The following is a 6,544-nucleotide window of genomic DNA, read 5'->3' on the forward strand; positions in this document are numbered from 1 at the left end:
CACCATCCTTGTTCACTTTACGCAAACGACAATCTTTCTTGAAATGACCCGGTTTGTTACAATTCCGACACAACACTTTAGCCTTCTTGTTGGAAGACTTGTCATCCTTTCCTTTAAACTTCGTTTTTCCATTAGACTTCTTTTGATCCTTTGATCCTTCTCCATCCACCATGTTCACAGAAGAGGAACCAACTTGGTTCTTGCCTTTGGGATTGTTATCGAGTTCTTGAGTCCTTAAGGACTCTTCAATCTGTAAATGGCTTCCAAGTTGAGTCAAAGTTAATTCCTCTTTGTTATGTTTCAGATTGTGTTTAAAATCCTTCCAGGAAGGGGGCATTTTGTCAATAATCACAGCCATAAAAATGGCTTCATCCATTTTCAGATTGTGTTGAGCAAACTGTCCCAGAATCCTTAACATTTCATGGAATTGTTCCATAACAGGCCTGGAGTCAATCATCTTGTAACCCATAAAGTTACTGATAAGAAACATCTTGCTAGAAGCATCTTCAGCCATGTATTTGGATTCAAGAGAATCCCACAGTTCATTTGCAGATTCGAAATTTTGATAGATATCAAAAAGAGAGTCATACATACCATTGAGAATATGACCACGACATATGTAATCATCATTTTCCCACTTTGATCTCCTTCTTGTTGCCTCCAAAGGTTCATCTTCAACAGATTCTGGTAAGACTGGCATGAGTGTACTCAGAACATATACCACTTTCAGAGTGGTATGGAGAAAGTGCATCTTCTTCTGCCATCTACGAAAATCTTGCCCTTTAAACTTGTTCAATTTGTCAAACTTGCTTGTCATATCCTTCACAAAATCGCCACTTGCCATGATCACATAAATACTTTAATCTTTGTTAGAAAATTGGGGTATGGAAAGACTTGGAAATCCTGAGAATCGTGTTAAACACTTTCAGATTAAAGTATTTGGGTGGTACTCCCAACCTTTAATCGGATAAGACTCAGATGAGTTTCTAGAATAGAGAATATAAAGTTATGATGTCGTGGTTGTTCTTGTACCCGGAAAAATGATGACCAAAGAATGATTAAGTATATCATTTGTCTGAAAACTATCAAGGCAGTTTTCTCTGTCCAAAACCTACTCCAGCTGTCAAAACAGTTTATAACAGTCACAAACTATCACTAAAACTAGATCATTAAAAAAGGGTTAAAATGAAGTAAAAAAACCGGGTTCATTTATAGAAAATTCAGATTTCTAAGGCATTTTTATATAGCAATATAACTCATATAAAACGAAGTCAAAAACCAGCTTAATCCAAGCCAGGGGCTCTGCCCCTTGGACCCCGCCAGGGGCTGCCGCCCCTTGGACCCCGCTCCTAGGGGCGCTGCCCCCGGACCCCCGTTCGTTTAGGGGCTTCGCCCCTAAATGACAGTCTACTTTAAATCTTGAATAAACTCAAACAAATGTGCACTCCGCACCTTCCATACTAGTTTAATATTTATCAAGATTGATTTTTGGTCAACAAATCAATCCATTACACTTAAATACACATTGATGATACAAAATCACCAACAAGCCTGATTCCAATAGTAAGAAGAAACGTAAATGTCAAAACTCTACTTCTACATCAAAATTACATATTCAAAAGAATTCCATTTAAGTAAAATCTCAAAACTAGGTTATAAACTACGTAAAAATTCTACTAATTCTATTTTTACATGAGGAAGTCTTGTATCTTCTTAACAAAATTTACAAGGATGGAGGAGTGAATGGGAAGATGAGATGATGACCTTGTGGTCAAGGTGAGGAGGAGAGAAGTGGTGGCATGGGGAAACCAGTGAAAAAGAAAGAAAAAAATCAGTATCTGATGATTAGAAGCGGAAAATTTCTTTCACTCCCATTTATTTCAAAAAACGTGCACAAGAATCAATATAACGACATCTAATATGAATTTTTTTAATAACCACACTACATTTAGTATACCCTATTTTCCGTTTTCTTATAGTGACATGTATCAGGAGTGGAACATACTAGTGGCGACACTAAAACGGTAGTCGCAACTGCCAATATTTCTTGAAATGGTGCTTCATATTACAAATATGGAATACAATTCAATATACTTTTAATAACTAGACCACAAATACCAAAAACCAATTCATATATAAAATAAAATAGTTAATATTTCTCCAACTAACAATCATTTGGACCATCTATAAATATATAATAATATTTGTGCTTGATTTTAATATTTCAGCATCAAGACATATAACTATGTGCGATATATATATATATATATATATATATATATATATATATATATATATATATATATATATATATATATATATATATATATATATATATATATATATATAATTTGCCATTAAAATTTGAGACGTAAATTGTAGTTAAAGTTATATTTATAACTTTATGTTAAAACCTTTTTTTAATATAGAGTAAATTACACGAATGGTTCCTATGGTTTGGAGTAATTTACGTCTTTGGTCCCTAATTTATTTTTTAACTTGAAATGTCTCTACTGTTTGTTTTTTTCATGTGTTTGGTCTCTGCTGTTTTTTTTTTTGTTACGTATTTGGTCCCTGTCTTATTTAAAATAATATTATTTAAATAGAGAAAAATGATGGATAGATAAAGTAAGTTGGCCACCTAGGGGTGATTTTGTGTTTATTTAAATAAATTAAAAAATCAATGGAAATATTGTCTTTTTAGGTAATAAAATGACTAAACACGTAACAAAAACAAACAATAGAAACTTTTCGAGTAAAAAAATAAGTTAGGAACCAAATGCGTAAACTAGCTAAACCATACGGACCATTCGTGTAATTTACTATTTAATATATTAGGATCTTATCATCTTAATATAAAAATAAGCATTAAGAAAATCTGTCACGTGAGATTTAATGAGTCAATGTAATAAATATACGCAAGTGTAGTTTTTCATTAATATATTTAGAATCTCCTATTAAAAATTGGGTCTATTATTTAGAGCCGCCAAATTTGAATCGTGGTGTTTCCTAAACAATAAAAGTCAGTACCCAGTAGCGCAAGTGTGTCGTTAAATTTCGCAACTCTTGGACACTATAAATAAGAGGACAGCCAACCCCAAATAGCATCACCTGGTGAACTCATCAATCACTCATACATAACTTCTCTCTAAAGGTCTTTTTTTTTTTTTTCCGATAAGATATATGTTATTGTAATTAATTCTATCTATGTTTAGTTTACATAAATCTCACAATACATTTGACATTTTCGCAGGTTAATCGACTATCAACAACATGGGTGCAGGTGGTCGAATGTCAGACCCATTTGATGATAAAAAGATTTTGGAACGAGTTCCGGTTGGTCCGCCATTTTCGTTAAGTGATTTAAAGAAAGCGATCCCTGCCCATTGTTTCAAACGATCTGTCATCCGTTCATCTTACTATGTTGTTCACGACCTCATTGTTGCCTACGTTTTCTACTTCCTTGCAAATACATATATTCCTTTTCTTCCTGCTCCTCTCGCTTACTTAGCTTGGCCAGTTTACTGGTTCTGTCAAGCTAGCATCCTCACTGGCTTATGGGTCATCGGTCATGAATGCGGTCACCATGCCTTTAGTGAATACCAATGGATTGATGACACTATCGGATTTATCCTCCACTCAGCTCTCATGACACCCTATTTTTCATGGAAATATAGCCATCGAAATCACCATGCCAACACAAATTCACTTGATAATGATGAAGTTTACATTCCTAAAAGGAAGTCGAACGTCAGGTGGTACTCAAAAATTCTTAACAACCCACCTGGTCGAGTATTCACTTTAGTGTTTAGGTTCACCCTAGGATTTCCTTTATACCTCTTAACTAATATATCTGGAAAGAAGTACGGAAGGTTTGCGAACCACTTTGATCCCATGAGTCCAATTTTCACAGAGCGTGAGCGAATTCAGGTTCTGGTATCAGATATTGGCCTTCTTGCCGTCTTTTACGCAATCAAGCTTGCTGTAACAGCAAAAGGAGCTGCTTGGGTTACGTGCATATATGGCGTTCCGGTGCTAGGAGTTCATATGTTTTTCGTTATTATAACGTATTTGCACCACACTCATCTATCATTGCCTCATTATGATTCAACCGAATGGAACTGGATCAAAGGGGCCCTGTCAACAATTGATAGGGACTTTGGATTTTTGAATAGGGTTTTCCATGATGTTACACACACCCATGTTTTGCATCATTTGATTTCATACATTCCACATTATCATGCAAAGGAGGCAAGAGATGCAATCATTCCAGTTTTGGGTGAGTTTTATAAGATCGATAGGACTCCAATCTTTAAAGCCATGTGGAGGGAAGCTAAAGAATGCATGTATATCGAGCCTGACCAAGCTAGCGAACACAAAGGTGTTTTTTGGTACCATAAAATGTGATCAATTGCTGAATTCATTTTCCCTTTAACATTTTATATCTGTATCGTATGCGTAAATAAAGTACCTCAAATCAAAGTTTGAGTTGTTTTTACCGAACAATGTATTTCACGTAAAGATGGGTCTTGATTGTACTCTATAAATGTGTATGGGATTTGCTTTTTATATCTTTTTTTTTTATTAAAATAGAGTTTGAGGAAAACTGTTTGCATTAGTTTATACAGTGAGAAAAAACAATAAGACTTCTTCATAGATTTTATTCCTTTGGACTTGAAGCGGAAGTCGCCTCAACTTTTGTTGAACTTTCCTTACGCTTACTAAAAGTGTCCCAATCATGAAAAGAATGATTAAATTTAACCTTGTAAGACTCACAGTTAGATGGAATCACACTACTAGAAAACTATTTTCAATGGCCATATCCATCGGAAATCCATCGGTTAAGCCAATTTCTGACTGAATACTAACGGAATTTGATCTATTGGAAAAAAGCCATGCGGGCATTATTTGTGACTGATTTTCGACGGAATTTGTGACGGATTACCGACGGAAAATTACGTGGGGAATAGGATTACTGATGGAATGTTCTTTGAACAGGTTTGACCATATTTTCCAATGGATTACGGATTACCAATGAATGCTTTTTACTTTTTGTGACAGAAATTTCCGTCACTAAGCCGTCAGTAAATTGATTTTTGGTTTAAAAAAGCAGTAGAATATTTTTATATATTTTTTGCCCAAAATACAAAAAAAAAATCATTATATTTAACTTCAAAGTATCAAGTAAATTACAAGTGTTTAACATGTTCCAATAAAAATTGTTTTCCAAAAATAAACAGTATAATAAACATTGTTTGTACATTCAAAGTTCCAAATACATTATTACTAAGTGTTTAAAACAGAAAAACTAATAATCATTTCATGGATTATCGTGGGGTTGTTGAATACTCTTATAAAAGCCTTCAATTACTCTTTAAGTGGTATTTGTCTTCATTGCATTTCTATTTTGCATCTCTTCATCCCTTTTGAACTTGTTCCTGCAAATCTTGCACCAAATTAACGCCTTGTTTCCGAGTTTCATTGAGTTTCATTAAACGAAAGAAAAGAAAGGGAAGGAAAATATGGAGAGAAATGAAAGGGAGCGGAAGGAAGTGATTAACTTTTTCGTGCTCCCAAGTCCGAAGGAAAGGAAATGATGTTTTTTAAAAAATGTGTTACCGATTTCGATGGAAAAGAAAAGAAAAGAAAGCTAAATAACAACATTACAAATTTATCTTTATTTTTTTTTTTGTCTTCACATTCGTTTGCACATACATATATATTTTGTCAAATACCACCTACATAAAATATTAAATTAAATTATCAATGAGTAGCAAAACATAAATAATATTAAAATCAAAACACTTGTGGATATCTTTTAATTGCATTTGTCTAATTGAAAAGAAACCAAACTATAAAAATCATCCAAAACAATGCAATTTAATCAAACTACGATGGTTCAGGCGTAGGAGATACCACTTTAATGTCATCTTCATCATCGTCATCTATACGTTGGTTCTCCAGTGTAACATCAATTCTTGCTAATAAATCATCAACCTCTGAAATATTTTCTATTTTGAGGTCCGTAGTCTTGTTAAACCTAGAATTTCTCTCCTTTGTTGTTTCAGCATTTTCTCCTGAAGCTATATCTCTTGCAAAATACTAGCATTTGTTCAAAGTGGGCCACCTTTTTTGTCTTCAGTATAACTGCTTCAGGCTTTAACTGTTTAAAAACCCCAAAATAAATTAAAATTATTATTAATAACATAATATAAAAGTAAACTAAATACAACCTTAGATGAACACTAACCTTAATTAAGTTATCCCAAACCTGCTCATCTGCTTCAATTAGTTAGGTATCAGCATTCCAACCGAACCAACTCAAGGAAATTCCATTGAACATGTCATACCATTGTGAAAAACTAGATTTCAATGTTTTCAAACGATTTTTTAGATGACTTTTAGTTAAATTCATGTTAATTTTCTTATTGAGCTCCTCAACCACATTCGCATATGCTTGTGAAGTGAAATTTCCATGAAGGCTATTTCCTTTTTCTAGTTGTTGTACCATTGCATCAACAAATGCAGCATCCATATGTTCTGT

The 6,544-nt window shown here is 33.7% G+C and overlaps 1 pseudogene across 1 annotated transcript; it reads left to right on the top strand.

The window, feature by feature from the left end:
* The first annotated feature begins 3,055 nt into the window (after positions 1-3,055).
* Positions 3,056-4,571, top strand: LOC145094076 (delta(12) fatty acid desaturase DES8.11 pseudogene; annotated as a pseudogene). The gene is made up of 2 exons (XR_013703204.1): positions 3,056-3,154; positions 3,254-4,571. The product of XR_013703204.1 is annotated as a delta(12) fatty acid desaturase DES8.11 pseudogene (transcript).
* The last annotated feature ends 1,973 nt before the right edge of the window (positions 4,572-6,544 follow it).

This window comes from Lactuca serriola, chromosome 3, assembly GCF_051521515.1.
Source record: "Lactuca serriola cultivar US96UC23 chromosome 3, Lser_US96UC23_V15, whole genome shotgun sequence".
In the NCBI taxonomy this organism is placed as follows: Eukaryota; Viridiplantae; Streptophyta; class Magnoliopsida; order Asterales; family Asteraceae; genus Lactuca; species Lactuca serriola.